This window comes from Furipterus horrens, unplaced genomic scaffold (genome assembly GCF_987537825.1).
Source record: "Furipterus horrens unplaced genomic scaffold, mFurHor1.1.pri manual_scaffold_5, whole genome shotgun sequence".
Classification (NCBI taxonomy): Eukaryota; Metazoa; Chordata; class Mammalia; order Chiroptera; family Furipteridae; genus Furipterus; species Furipterus horrens.
In genome coordinates this window covers 175305610-175321293 of record NW_028327175.1, presented here as the reverse complement: position 1 = coordinate 175321293, position 15684 = coordinate 175305610, and the positions used below count along the sequence as shown (strand labels likewise).

General features: G+C 50.2%; 1 protein-coding gene across 1 annotated transcript in view; it reads left to right on the top strand.

Moving 5' to 3' along the window:
- Positions 1 to 15684, top strand: part of GRID1 (glutamate ionotropic receptor delta type subunit 1) — a 777332-nt gene that overhangs the window by 164297 nt on the left and 597351 nt on the right. The window lies entirely within an intron of this gene.

Genomic DNA, 15684 nt, shown 5'->3' with positions numbered 1-15684 from the left:
TTCTTGACTCCACTGCAGGGCAGGCCTGCCTTCAATACCTAGGGTGGGAACTGGGACACCAGCACCTCCTAAGGCACCTCCTGGACCCTGCTATGTCTAGGCATCAGTTCTTCCCCACACAAGATGTTTTTCAAGGAGAGTACAAATTGTGATGAGCAATATATAGTCCTCATCTAAATAAGTTTATGCTTAAACACTAAATATTTGTTATTCTCAGCCTTGAATAGTGCTTCCTTTGGTGTTACATCCTTTTAATAACCACCATTTAAGGCAAAATAAAGTGTTGTACTCACTCCGGGCAGCTGTCTTCACTGCTGCCAGGCTGCAGAAATTCAGGGAACTGGTAGAAACAGAGACTAGCCATGTGGATCTCAGTTTTGTGACTCGTCTGGATACCTGGGCAAATCACTGGGCACCTTCACCTGCCCCTGGCCTGTGGGAGGGACTGGGAAATGGCATACCACTGTTTCCTACCCTCTTCTCTGTCTTCACACCAGTGTTCTCAGCTGGAAAACTGGAGCCGAAGTTCTGTAGGGTAAAATCAATACTTCCTATGTGAAACTAGTCCTCAGTACTTTGGCTTGATTTGACTCAATAGTTTCATTTACTTCTTCAATAAACATTCCCTGGGCACCTATGCTTTGGGGACCCTAACCTTCAATAGCTCCCAGATTGGTGGCAGAGACAGAGGGTGATCATTCAGATTGACAGGTGCCAGGCTGAGCTGAGCTCTGGGTACGTGGGTGGGAAGGTCCCAGGAGGGTTTCTGGAGGCAGGCAGGTGTGAGCTTAGCTTTGTAGGGGAGGAGAGGGGGGACAGGGAGCTTGGGCATTGATGTGTGCACCCTGGGTGCACTAAGGATATTAGTTGGCTGTCTCCCCAGGTGGGATCAGGACCTCTGGGGCACAATGGAGGTGTGGGTGGTGGTGGTGGGGTGCTGCCTGGGGGTGGGGTCTTTAGGAGGAATGGGCTGTGTCTGTTCTCTTTGTGTGTCTCCCCACATCCCATCATGCCCAGTCTCCATGTGACTGTATCAACAGAAGCAGCCATGCTGGGAGGACCCAGGCAGGGCCGGGGGATTGGGTGCGGTGGCCATGGATCTGACCATAGACAGGGTGGGCTGCAGCATCCCATTGCCCACACCTCCTTGTGTCTTCCTTTGCACATTCTTATGCTCTGAGGCTTAGGGGTCATCTTCCCATTAACTGTGCAGAGCAGTATGGGCAGCTCTTGGAGAAGGCAGTGGGGGAGGGGTGAGCCAGGGTGGGGAGTGATGCTCCTCTCTGGTAAGGCTCTGCCCAGATAGGCACTGATGCCTAGGCTTACTCAGCTGGGCAGCAACATCTTCCTTCTACCAATGCTATTATGGATTAAATAGATGCAGGAAATAGATTTGTGGGTCTCTGTATATTGGGAAAGTCGAGGGGTTGTTGAGAGAGTGGGAATTACAGGGATTTAGTAGGAGGTGGGAAGGGGAAAAATAGAGCTCAGTTAGTGGGTACATGTGCTTGGGATGAGAGTAGGAAGGTTTTCCTTCTTTCCTTTTTTCATGTGACTTTGAACATCAGTATGTTACCTTTTGGTCCTTGGTGTTCTTTTTGCCTGTTGGTGTTCACCTAGTGGTCCTTGTTCTTTGCGTGCTGGTCCTTGGTCTTCATCTGCTGTTGCTTGGTCTTCACCTATACCTCTTGGGAGAGTGGGAATAGCAGGATCTGCCAAGTCAGAATTACTTGAGTTTGAATTCAGGCTCTATTACCTTCTTGCTGTGTGACCTTGAGCTAGTGACTACCTCTCTGAGCCTTAGTGTCTAAATTGAACAATGGGGATAATACTCCTTATCTCAGAATTGTCAGGCAGATCACATGAGGTAAGGGAGAGAAGCACAGAGTAGTTTGATCAATGTTAGGGCTCTCCCTCGGCCTGTTTGGCCTACAGCATTAGACACAGCATGGGGTTGTCACTTGCTGTCCATGCCACCTCAGCCACATCTTGGAGAACAGACTCATGCCTAGTTGAGGGCTGCTTACTCTCATGGGCCTACGGGAACACACTTACCCAAAGGGCAGACCTGGGCTGCCCTTCAGTGGGGAGTGTGTCCCTTCAGAGAGGAGAGACAGTACTGAGGCAGGACACAAAGTTCAAATATCTTTAGAACTGCCTGGAGTCATCCCCTGCCAAATTCTAGTGAGGCTCATTGGCCTGAGGTGTGGCTAAGGCAGCTGCTCAAATTGCCATGAGAACTCTGCAGAGCAGCTGTATGTGCCTGGGAGGGGCTGTGTGGGTGTAGGTGGTGTGCATGCAGGTATGCTTGCTGGGTGGGGGGCATTCAGAGGGACCAAGCCCCCAACCCCACAGCTTCCCTATTCTTCTGATGTGGATACTGGTGGCTGTCCCTTTGTCCCTTTGCTTTTCTTTGCTATGGGCAGAGGAGAGAGAGGGGGGCACTGCCTTCCATGTCCAGGGCAGGGCAGGGCTGGAGCTGGGCCCCACTTCAGCCTGCTGTGCCTTCCAGGCCTAGCCTTTCACGTGGAGCCTCTTTCACAGCAAGAAAATGCGTTGTGGCATTTTGGGCTTTTATTTGGTGGGGGAAAAGAGGTAATTTCCATCTATTCTCAGAGCCTCCCTGTCCTGGCTTCATGTACCACATTACCCCCAGAAGCAGGCCTGTTGCATAGGAATGTGTGTCCAGCAGGAGCTCACCTGGGCCTGTGCCCAGCTGAGCTTGCCATGTGTGCCTCCCCCCACACCAGCCACCCCGCCAACTGGTGATGGTGCTGTTCTGTGTGTGCACCTGGCTCTGCCATCTCCTGGTACCTGATGGTGAGACAGGGGGTGCCTGCTCCCCTCAGGCTGTGCTCCAGGAAAGGGCTCATGTGCCGTTTATGCCACTGTGACTTGGAGAATCCTTTGACGCCGCTCTGCTTGTGTTTATGCACGTTGTGACCCCATAAGAGGTCTTGGACCTGATCAATCCTAGTGACAGGGCTCCTGCACTTAGGGTCTCCCTTTAGCATTGATGCCCTATGTTGCCAGGCTGCGTCTTCTAGGGTGCATCTTTCAGGCCTCTCCACCCCTTCAGTAAGCAGGCCTGCTGCCAGATGTGCTGGTGTGTCTATACCACCAGGTCAGCCTGGCTTATGACACATGTGGCCTACATGGGGTTTCCATTAATTAGTGAGAGAGGTGGCTGAGAACCCTGCTTTTCCTTTCCACCCTGATCCACTCCCCTGCCAGTTCCTTCCGTGGCATTCAGGTCTCACCAAGCCCTCTCAAACCTCCGGGGCACCCCACATGCTGACTGAGGGCTGAAGGGCTGGTTTCGCTACCCTCTGCCCCTTGGGCCCTTGGCCAGGGCTTGTGGTGGGCAGCTTGTGACTCTTGGAAGGCCTGAGTTCTGGGCCTAACTCATGCTCATTAGCTAGGGGGTGGGTCATACCTGGCAAGAGACCTCACATCTCCAGGCCCCCAGTACAGGGGGGCATGTTGACCTCATCCTAGGCCTGTGGAGGATGCCAGGTGATGGCATGGGAGGGTAGCATGTGCCACCAGATGATAGGTGTCCCTCTTTAGTCCTTTCGGCTTTGGGGTGGGGCCTAGGCTCCTATGTCCGCCCACCGGCTTGTCAGCACTCTGTGCTTTTAGCTGACTCTGTCCCCTGACCTACAATGGCCCTCACTATCCTCACTGCCTCCTGCCCCTGCGCTCCCTGGTCTAGTTCTTCCCATCGTGAAGAGCAAGAGGGGGAAGCTTAGGCCTCCAGTCCTCTTGCTGTGTCCTCACTGGGACCACCTTTCTAAAGGTAAGCTCTGAGCAGACCTCATCGGTGCTCAGGAACCCTCTGAACCTCCAGGGTGCTCATGGAACCAAAACAAAGCCCCTCAGCGGAGCAAACAAGAAGTCCACTGTGAACCCACCCTCCTTGTGGCCCTCTTACCCCAGCATGAGAGGCCTACTCCTGGTAGATCCACGAACACCATGATTGTGCCTTGGCTCATGCCAGACTGTTAACTGGGTTGCCCTTTTTTGTGGTCCCCTTTTTATCTATGTTCTGCCCCAGTATCAGCTGCTCTGTGAAGCTCCCTAGGCACCCTGGGCCACAGGACCACCTGCTCACACGCCTCCTGTCTGACATCCTTTCATGGACAGTGAGCCACATCCTGGCCCTGCCCCGGCTCCTCCCTGAGATGGTGTTTCTGGGACCTGGGGCCAGGTCTGCATCATTTCCATGTTCCCAGCATGGACCTTGGCTAGGAACTTGGAGAGATTTGTGGTAGGCTCAGGGGGCTATTTGATTACCTGATGGGGAGTACCTGGCTCCCAGTCAGTCCTTTCATGGCTGGAAAGGTGCCAAAGGCAAAATTGAGCCCTACCAATCTGGTTTCTCGTAAGTTACTCTCTGGTTTGTGAATTTTGTTGTATTGTTTTTTGATTTTCTCCAAGCATCTGGTACTGTGAAAATTTTCATTATCACTGGAAAAGATCCTTCTCATCCCTGAACGTTGCAGGAGATTTCTGACTTCCCTCCCCATCTGCTCCAAAGCACCTGGGAACTGAGATGGGTAACGTCCCTGGGCCAGTAGGGCTCTTTCTCGCAGATTTCAGGGTGAGCCATCTCTGAACTGGGCTCAGCAGGGCTGGCCTGAATGGTCAGGGTGGTATGGCTACACCTGTGTCCTGAGCACTTTGCCTCCACTTGCTTGGGACACAGTGCTGGCTGGGCTGGGAAAGCTGCCTTTGGGGCACATACCTGGTTGGGTTCCATCCCTGGTCAGAGTGTGTATGGGAGGCAACTGATTGATGTTTCTCTCTCACATCAGTGTTTCTTTCTCTCTCTTCCATTTTCTCTCTCTAAAATCAATAAACATATTCCTCAATAAGGATTAAAAAAAAAAAAAAAAAGAAACAGTTACCTCACTTTGGCTTTGAATCCAGTATTGTCTTATCATACCACTCTGTCTCCACTAATGTAGCGTTGCTATTCTGTAGACATTAATAAATGTTAATTGTAAATTAAAAATAATCCATGTATAAGTGGACCTGTGCTCTTCAAACCTGTGTTGTTCAAGGGTCAACTGTATTGATTATATTTGAAATCACTATGGAAAGCCCATTTTTGAGGTAGGGCATGGAACAGTGGTGACTTGCCCATAGCCGTGTGTAGCTCTAAGACTCAGAGCAGGGATCTGAGTCCACGCAGTTCAGCGTCAGAACCTGTACTCTTACCACTAGGCTGTTCCATCTTTCTCTAAGGAATGAGCACTTTATTCCTTTCCGTGTTAGCCCCCAGAGGGCTGGACAGCAGCCTGCCACCTTCCCCTATGGGTAATCAGACATCCTCTGCGCTAATGTGGGTTTCAGTTTAAAAGAGGCTGGGAAGGAGGGTGCTAAGCACTTGATAAGGGAATGAATGATGAATAAATGAATGGACATTTTCTGAGGGGAAGAAATTAGCATCTTAGAGTTGATTCAATATGTAGTTTGTGCCAGAGGCTGTACTTTCATGTCTTTTGTATGATGCGGGTGCTGTGACCTGTTTTCCCTGCCCTCCTCCCGTTTGAAAAAATAAGACACTGATGTTTTGACAAGTGACCAGTCCTGGCTCCTGGATGCCAAGTGACACGATGGGGCTTGGGCTTCATGATTACCTCCTCTCTGGAGGAGCATCAGTGGCTGGCTGGACAGAACTGTTTGTAAAGAGACACATCAGGAATTTGTGGAGCCACTCTTCCCCACCGTTTTGTTCAGCCAGCTGTGGATATGGACCACAGCTGTGTGGGCACTAGCTTGCTTGGACTTCTCCACACAAGGACCATGACAAGGGTGTGAAGAACACAGCAGGATCTGGATGTTGCAACAGGTCCATTGGCCACCAGTCCCTGGCGTTAATCCAGCTTCCCCCTCCTGCTCTCATGCTGGTATCATGTGATGAGCGCTGTGGAGAGTGGTCTGCAGAGGTTTGAGGGAGTGTGAAGGGGCTGTCCCTCTTTGGTCATTTCTCTGGGCTTGGCTGCCAGGCATGGGGCTGGATGGCAGCAACAGGTGGACAAGTAGGCTGGGCAGAGTGAATAAAGGGGCTGAGCTATGGAGGATGGCACTAAAAGAGAGGTTGGCAGCCTGAAGACCTCATTTAAGGAACATTGTGTACTGGAAGGTGGGTGCAGCTCTCCCAGCCATGGAATCAGGGAAGGTGGCAGGATGGAGTGGGGCTCCCCTGGGTTAGTAGAGCCCAGAAGCACCCTCCCCTTGAGAGTGGGCTGTCCCCACCAGTGGGAGGGCTTCAGGTCAGTTCTTCAGTCTGGGTCCTCACTAGCTGATAGGCTAGGAGGAGGCACAGAGGGTGGGATCTTCCCAGGCTGTTGGAGGGGGCCTGAGGCGTGTGTGTGTCCTTGTGGATGCTCACCCTAGAGACAGACCCACAGGGTGGTAATGGTGACCTGTTGCCTAAGGTTTGCCTGGTGAGAGCAGCCATCTCTGGCTGCCCCGGCGATGGGGGCGGGCCAGGGCCAGCATTATGCTCATCTCACATTGTCCTATTATTGCCTGCTCCCCTGATGTACCTGGCTGTTGGATCCCAGGCTGGGTGCTAGGTGTAGAGAGACCCTTAGGGAAGGAGCTCAGCCCAGGAGTTGACAGAGACCCCAAAACAAACAGTGACACTGAGCTGCAGAGGGACAGCAGGGGTGGGGCATGGCCTGTGTTGTCCTGACTGGTTGAAAAGGCCTCTGGAGAGGAAGAGGCACTTGAACTGGGTCTAGATGATGATGAAGGGACAGCAGTGTGAATGCAGCAGGGGAACACAGGTGCAGAGATTTGAGCTTGACACATTAGGACCTCTGGAACCCCTGCTTTGCACCTTGGAGCCTAGAGGTTGCCTTCCAGAAGCCTGCTGGCAGGCAGGCCAAGCTGCAGAATGAGTAGAAGGTCTTGGAGCTGGAGTTTGGCTGTTACCACACCTTCCAGTGTTTCCTGGAAGGGGCACTGGCTGAGAGGTGATACTTGCTCCTACTACACTAATCCTTGGTGTGGTAGGGACAGGGGAGCTGAGAGCTTAGCAGGCAGGCATCCATGGGTCAGTTTTCAGTCTGGGATGCAGACTGGGAGCCCAGGCACAGATGTGTGGCTTGGTACCTTTGGGGCAGTCAGTCCGCCAGGGAGAGAGGGCATAGGCTGTGGGTGGGGTGACATGAACAGAGAGCGTAGGGCATGTGAAGGTTGGGAAATAGACCGGTGCCTTGCTGGTGTGTGGAGTTGAGGCATGGTGCGAAAACCTCACAAACTGACTCCCAGGCAGTGGGGAGCATGGCAGGTCTTTGGGGGGCATGTGTGGTACTGCACTGCAGTCTGCAGAACAGGTTGGTGGAAGAAGAGCTGGGAGCATGGAGACCAGTGAACTGATAAGGGATGAGGGCAGACATAGGGGGCAGCTTTTAGAGGCAGCATGAGGGGGCCTCAGGAAGAGACATCTGTGCTCAAGGCTGCAGCCCAGATGGGTGCTCAGTTGCTTTTGAGGTTCTTCATGTCTCCCAGATTTCACTTACACAGTGTAGGTTTCTGTGTGACTCCTGGCCTGGAAGCCTGGCATGTGCCGTTGATGGAGCAGTGAAAGTCATGAACGAGGAGCTGAGCCAGCAGGGTCCCACCCAGGGAGTGTTGCCTAAGTTTCTAGTCTGCGGGAGCAGGGAATCAGTTTTGATTCACTAATTGGCATAAGGATGAGGCCCCAGAGATCAGTATGGCACCTCCAGCATTTCCCTATCCTTCTGCCTGGCTCTGTGCATCCTGCCTGCAACAGTTGTCCTCCTGCCCCTGGCTACTGTTTGTTATGCAGGGGGACCCTTTGGCCCAGTGGCATCCCTGGGCTTGGCTGACCATGAGGCCAGTGGGGTGTGGGAGCTTCCAGCCTGGAGGCATTCCAGGAGAGACACCCGCCCAGGAGCTGCTGCTTGGGCCAGGCCTCGGGCTCACTGTCTCCTTGGTATCCTCAATACTCCTGGTGAAATCCTTTTTTATTTTATTTATTTTATTTTTTATTTTTTAGGTGTATTTTATTGATTATATTGTCACAATAGTTTGATTTTTTCCCCCTTTGCTCCCCCCTGCCCAGCACCCGCTTCCCCCAGCAACCCCACCCCTCCCTAGTCCACGCCCATGGGTCATGCCAACAAGCTCTCCGGTTTCTCCCTTTCCTATACTATTATTATTTTTAAAATTAATTAATTAATTAATTAATTCTTATAACAATTAAAAAAAAAAACAACAATCCCCCCAGCCCCCTGACTCGAGACCCTTTATAATCTTATAGAGGACAATGGACGACGGTCTCACGCTCTTCTAGCTGCTTCAAGCTGGGCGTGGTCATCATCCTACCTACCCTTGGGTCCAGAATTCCCTAATAAGAGTGGGGGTGTGGAGGGGAGGGTGGCCTTCCCACATGGGGAAGGATCTTGCAGACTCTAGGTCAGTTGGCTGTCCCTGGACAATGGTGTGCTTGGTTTAACAGGCTGAAATCCTTTTTTAGAGTGGAGAGTTGGCTTTAAGACACTCCCTTACTTCAACTTGTGGGATGTGGCTTTTCATCAGTTTTGGGAGTATGAGCATCTGGGGACCTTTGCAAGTTCAGAAACTCTGTGTCTCTCCCTTGAAACATGGACACCAACAGTACTTATCTGTGCAGAGTTATTAGGATTATTAATTACATAGTTTGTTGCTATGCAGTGCCAAGGAGGAGAAGCATTGTACAGGTGTTTCTGCTTGTGGGCTCATGGTTCAGGGAATGAGACAACTGGCAGCAGCGACAACATAGTTTACAATCACAAACATGGGTGAGTACTCTGCAGGCAAAATACGGTGAGGGAATATTAGGGTCACAGGAAGTTCTCTTGAGGAAGGAGTGACGTTTACACACAAAAGTACAGAATGAGGAGAGTTAGCAAGACAGGTGAGTGAGGAGCATTGCAGGCAGAGGGGGAGGGTGTGAGGAGACTCAGAAGTGGCAAGAGCTTGGGGTATCTATCTGAATTACTGCATGACGGCCAGCCTCCCCCAACACAGGACACAGATAGGGGTGGGATTAAGCAGGGCCTTGCAGACATTGTTGAGGGTGTGGGTTTTATTTTAAGCACAATGGGAAGCTAATGTTTCCTGATTCGGGGTCAGGAGCCCAGGGAGGGTCATGGATTGGAGCAATAACTGTGGAATCATCAACAGGGCTAGGGTTTAACTTTTTCTTTTTCTTTTTTAAAAAATTTTTTTAACATTTATTTTTAGAGAGAGGGGAAGGGAGGGAGAAAGAGAGGGAGAGAAACATGTGTGTTTGCCTCTCACATGCCCCCAACCGAGGACCCAGCCTGCAACTCAGGCATGTGACCTGACTGGGAATTGAACCGGCAACCCTTTGGTTCACAGGCTGGCATTCAGTCCACTGAGTCACACCAGCCAGGGCAGGTTTAACTTCTAAAGGGATGGGTCAGATATACAAGGAAGGTTGATGATTTCATTGGGAGAGGACATACGGTGGAGTCTGGGTCTGAGTTTGGGAGAAGGAAGAGGTGGGAACACCTAAAGCTCATGAGCCTGGGCTTGCCTAATACAAGGGAAGCTTTCTTCCTCAACTTTTAGCAGATAGGTTGGAGGATCTGGTGGTAAGAAGTGGGATGAATTCCTTATGATGATGGGTTCTACTTTTATCTATGAAGAATGAGTAAGGCCGTTAGTTGAACTTGGAGGAGAAGCTCAGGAGGGTTGAAGAGAACAACAAGGGAAGTGGTGGAAAGGTGCCAGACGAAGGGCAGGGTGGAGAGCCCTGATGAGGATAGTGGTGCAACTTGGCAAGGGTCACCATGTTGCCAGCTGTGTGACTCTCTGACTCTCCTCTGATTGCTCACAGGCATGGAGAAGTGGTTGGGCAGGTTGACCCACCACAGGCTGATCCTGGGTTGGGATTCCACCGGCTACATAGGTGAGAGAAGGGAGTGAGGGTCTGTGAAAGAGTGACTGTACGGACCAATGGACAAAAACTACACTGAGCAAGGATCAGGAGTGAGGGCAAGGAAAAGCTGGTGGGAGGGTTGCTTACGCAAAGGTCTGCAGGACAAGATGCTTGTGACCCTCCCCTCAGGGGTGCCTCTTCATAGTGAGTGGCCTTTGTATGACTCTGCCACTCATTCCCCCCATTTTATCTTTTTGTTTATCTTTTAAACAGCTTAATAAAACATGAAAAAACACTTATTCTCTATAGATCAATAATTTACTCTGAGTTATGACAATACTAAATTTGGTCAATTATTCATTGACTATAAAGTATTTATAAATGCTATCTTCATTTAATGCATTAACCTTTAGAATTCAAATATTAATAAAGCTGGTGCCGACTTAAAGGAGGAGGGGAAGGGCACAGGTAATGAGGGTATCAGAGAGAGGGTGAGTGCTGTGACTGTTAAGATTATTTGAAGTAACGAGGTGGCAGTGAGAGCCCCACTTGTGGGGCAGGCAGAGGTGCTGGCGTGCCTGGGCTGGCCTGCTGGACCCCCTCAGAGAGAGATCATTCCTTCTGGAGGGCAGGGCTGATCCCGGGACTGTCCAGAGCCACGCAGAGCCTGGCTCTCACTTCCACTATCTGCCAAGACCAGCAAAGCCTCTCCAGGCTTCTCTAGGTTGAGGGCACTTCTACTATAGGCTGCTTGTGTGTCCAGAAGTGTCCTCTGGTGCCATGTCCCTCTGGAAAAGTCCTGTCATTCTGACTACCCAAAGGCTATTTAATAGCACAGGATGCTGAGGGGGGTTATGGCCTTAGAGTAGCAGCGGCTGCATGGTCCCTATTCAGGGACCACAGGAGGAGCAAGTATAGATGTGTTCTGGGGCACAATGCGTGCACAGGTGGAGGGGAGGGCTGGGTTGGCTGTGGCCAGAGTCACTGCCAGGTGGTGGCACCAGAAATTGTGCATCTTCACAAGCCTTTTATGGTATATTTTTCCCCGGCCTTGGCCCTATAATTTTCTGGGAGCCCCCATAGGGATCAGGAAGACTGGATATGGATCAGCAATGGTGCCAGAGTGACCTCAATGTCTGGGGGCACTTTTCTTATCTCCAGCACCCACCCACAGTCATCCAGTGACTTGAGCTGAAGATTTGCCCTCAGAGAAGAGAGGCTTTGTTTCTGCTTGTGGGCTCCCTTCCCTGGCAGCCAATGCTAAGTATGGAGTTGCCCTAAGAGTTTCTATCCAGGGGAGGGTTGGGTAAATTCCCCATGGATCCTGAGCTCTGTCCTCTGCTGGCCACCATGTCTTTGTGGGACTGGCTGTAGAGATACCTGGTGGTCTGGTTCTGAGGCTCTCTGTGCCGTTTGCTCTCTGACTGTCTGGCTCCAGCCATGCAGCCAGTCCTCTCTGTGAGTTACCAGGGGATAAGAAAGCTCACCAGGGGTGCAAGTTATGGAGAGCCCATTTGTCATGTGATGTGGCCAGTGCTGTGCCTGACACCTCTCACCCTGAGAGTCCTGTGTCTAGAGAAGCCTGGATCAGCAGGATGCTCACATCTCAGGGAAACTGGTGGGAATGTGATTGTGGGGCTGACTGAGAATGCTGGCTGAGCCCCAGGAATCTCCTCCTTTGGCCTCAACTCTGACCTCTGAGGAGCCTCTTTCTTCCCATTTCCTGGGAAGCTGTTGAGCGACCCTCTGCCCTCCTTGACCACCAAGCTCGGGTAAGAGGCTCGAAACTGCTCATTGCATTTGTCTCTGCTTCTTACTTTCCCAGCTTTTGAACCATTCCCAGGGAGTCTTTATCAATTCATCGGCCTGCATTGTTATAATCAAGAGAGATCAGCTTTATGACCATATGATATTGGAGGCAAAGTATTATACCGAAGCGTGTTATCTTCTAGTGAGCCGCAGAAACACCTTTGGGCTGGAGAGGCGAGTAACAGTGGTGACTTCTACACTCCTACTATGTGCTAGCTGTGTGAATGGCTCCTCACATACAAAGACCTTTCAGAGGACGTGCACAACAGCCCTGTGAAGTGGGTGCCGTTGTCTTTACCACACAGAAAAGACACAGAGGCCTGGCCCCTTGCCCAGGGTCCCATGGAGTGTCTGTGGCAGGGCTCTGCTTCAGACCCAGGCCATTGGACCCCACATTGGGGTTTAGCATCTCTCTTCACAACCGTGTCATGAATTGTGTAACGTCCTGATCTGGGAATGAGCACACAACCTTGATTAAGCTAATAGCGGATTTGGCTTTGATCTGATATATTTTGATCTTATTATTTTTGTATTAGGAGCTTCTGAATAACCATCATTTCAACAGTGCCCCAATTAGCAGGCCATTCACAGAGGATTGGAAATTGACTTGCATCAGGCCTCTCCATTAGTCCCTGGGAGAGGCTTCTAGCCCTAATTACCCATCCTGTTCGCTGAGGCCTGAGGCTTGAGGAGTTTGCATGAAGCTGCAGGTGGTCGTGGGAGGATGGGTTGGTGGTGCCCATCTCCAAGGGGAGGGCTGTCAGCTGCAGAGTGAGGTCATCCTCTGTTGTAACTACTAGCTTCTTGGGATCCTGGGCATGACTTGGGTGAGGACATTGATGGGGAGGTGGGGGTGCTCAGGGAGAGGGGCAGGAAACTAACATCTATTTAGCACCTTTCTTGTACCAAGCATGGGGCTGGCACTTGTTATCCGTTGGATAGAGATTCTTATCTTCATTTAATAGAAATCAGAGGCTCAGAAAGGAGACATGCCACAGCCACATGGCTGCTGACTAGAGCAACCCAGATTGGAAGCACGAGATTCCAGAGCTACTTCTGCTGTGCCTGCGGACTCAGGGCCAGCCAGGGAGCTGGTGTCTCTGGCTGCCAGCAGGGCTGGGGCAGGGTGACCAGTCAGGTACCTGTCTGTTCCCTGAGCACATTCCTGCTGCCTTGCCCTGTGTTGTCATATTGTGCCCTTATCACACTGCAGTTCCCATCTCTGCTGTCTAAATATTTCTCTTCCTTTGAGGCCTAGATGCCATCACCACATAAGTTGACCCTCCTCCAGGTCCCAGGGAGCTTCCTCTCTCTTTTCTCACAAGCTGAATTGTTGGGTCTATCTCCTTGTTAGATCAAAGCTGGGACCACTGGTCATCCTGGTCTTTGTCCTCCTCCCCCCAGTGCTTAATGCAGGGGTTTGCAAATAGGGGTGTGCAAGTGTGTGTATGAAATAGGTAGGAGGTAAGGAACAGTCCCTGAGAGGAGTAGGATGCCTGCCTAGATGGGGAAATTGAGGCTCAGAAAGGTCCAACAAATTTAGAACCCAATGTATTGGGGTGGGGACAGGGTTTGCCATCAGAAGTCAGGGATAGCCTGGGAGGGAGCCAGGCAGGGTGAGCAACAAATAGCTGCGACCTAGTGATGGCCACAATGAGGGCGTTTTTGCTGGTGTCCTGGGCTGGAACCAGGGCTGGAGTTCCTGGTTAACTTTATACCCCAGTGATGTACAGTTTATTTTGTAAGTTTACTTTTTTTAAAGTTATAAGTACAATGTATTGTCATTAAAGAGAATATGTGCCAGAGAGGAAAGAGAAATTCTTTTATCACAGCACCTTAGCTTTTAGCATTTTTGCTTGACTTCTTTGTGGGCATGCTCTTCACTTCGTTGTAATCCTGGTGAGCATACAATTCCGTGACCTGATTTTGTCACTTAGCCATGTCTCAGAAGCATTTTTAGATTGGATAGCATCTCAGTCCAGCCCTTTTCCCTTACTAGTTTTTTGGTCTTACAACTTGGTATTTGGAAAATGGATGCAGTGACACCTACTCTATACAGATGTCGTGAGAATAATGTGAGTTCATGTATATGGAATACTCAACAGAATATTTGCCACAGAGAAAATTCTCACAAAATGGTCCCTCCTCTTACTGATAGTGGAGGATTATTTTCTTTTGCTAAAAGAATTATCTGTTCAAGACATGAAATTTTAGCTAAATACCGAAAAGAAGGAAAACCACTTCTAGGCCTCTTTTAAAATGTGATCACTTTTAACATTTTGCAGGATTTCCTTCTGGTCTTTACTTGATATTATAAAATACATGTCCTTCCTATGTTATTGTCATATTTTCATGAATAGTTTTAGGGGCTGCATATGTTTTCAGCAAATGGAGCACTTTTATATCACTCACCTATTTGTACCTTTTAGGTTGTTAGCAATATTTCAAGAGCATCGATAAGTGTCCTTTGAATGTTTTTGAATCTAAAGCCATTTCCGTAGTTTGGATAGGTGCCCAAAGTGGAATTATTGGCCAGAAGGCACGAAACCATACAGCTTATGGAATTTTTGCATCGGCCTTTACTGACTGCCATGTGCTGAACATGGTGTCTGTCTGGGGAAGGATGGTGAGCAGAACAGGCATGACCCTTGCCCCCCTGGAGTTTGTGGTCATGTAGGAGGGAAAGAGTAGGGAAGTGTGGCGTGCAAAGGGAGCACTGGACAAGGGGTCCCTAGCAAGTCCGGGAATGTAGAGTCTTGAAATACAAGTGAGTGTAAGGTTTGAGAGGAACCTTGGCAGGTTCCAGGGACCAAAAGTAGGGCAGTTGGTTGGGCATAGTGGGCAGGGGCGTGTGAGCAGTGTGAGGCCGCATATCTTTGGGGGTCTGGCAGGACTGCTTTAAGGGGTTTGACTCTATCCCTAGGGCTCTTTGGGAGCCACCATGATTGGATTTCTGGTTAGGAGAGAACTCTGCTGTGTAAAACCTGGATGAGGCTGCCTGATTCCCAAGAAAGGCTTCAGAGAGTCTCTTATTTAACCATCCCACCCCCTGCCTCATGTGGAGAGGCCAAGAGGTCAGCAGGGAGAATTGTGGGCATTTGAATTATCATTCTGAGTCTGCAATGTGAGCGTCCTCGCATGGAGAGCAGTTGTTTAATAGCGTGGAGGTGGTCTTCCCCTTCCTACATGTCCCAGTCTCCTGCTACCTGTTCTTTGGGGTGTCGCCCTGCTCTTGAGCTCCTTCACCCAGACTCGTCTGAGGCATTACATAAAACCAAGGGGTCTCAACCAAAAGAACCACACTGTCAAAGTTGTTCAAAAGTCGGCCGTCTGCAGCAGATGGCCTGCTGACGGTCACAGGCTGTGTTTTGAAACTGCAGCTGCTTTCCCACATTTTTGCTGTCACATAAAGTATTATTAATAAATGTTGCTTCAAACTAGTGCAGTGGAGTCCAGTATTGTGAGCTGTATTTTTCTATTAATTGGTCTGATGTCCCCAAAAGGTGTAGGTGTGTGGCTCCCTTGTGGTCATGGGGTGGCTTCAAAAGGTGAATGCAGCCACCGTGGAAAGGGCTGCTGGTGCTGCCTTGTGTCCATCCCTCCCCTGAGCCGTGATGACTGCCCTCAATAGGGAATATCTTCCTTTGTCAAGTGGCTTTTGAATAATCCTGGGCTTCTGGAACTAACTGCTTCATCCTCGGTTTGACCCAGTATTTTAATGATATGAATAAAGTGAACTTGGTCTCTTTCATTTTTTACTGACACCATGGTCCTCTGAGGTAAGTGTCCCCTGATTTTCTGATGTAATTGATTCCCTTTAGTCCAATCAGTTCAGCTCAGCCAACAATTGAAGAGCACACATCATTGTCCTGGTCTGGACTTGGCCTTGGGGACACACACAGATCAAAAAGAAGAATTCTTGATTCAAGGAGTTCACAGCCCAAGTA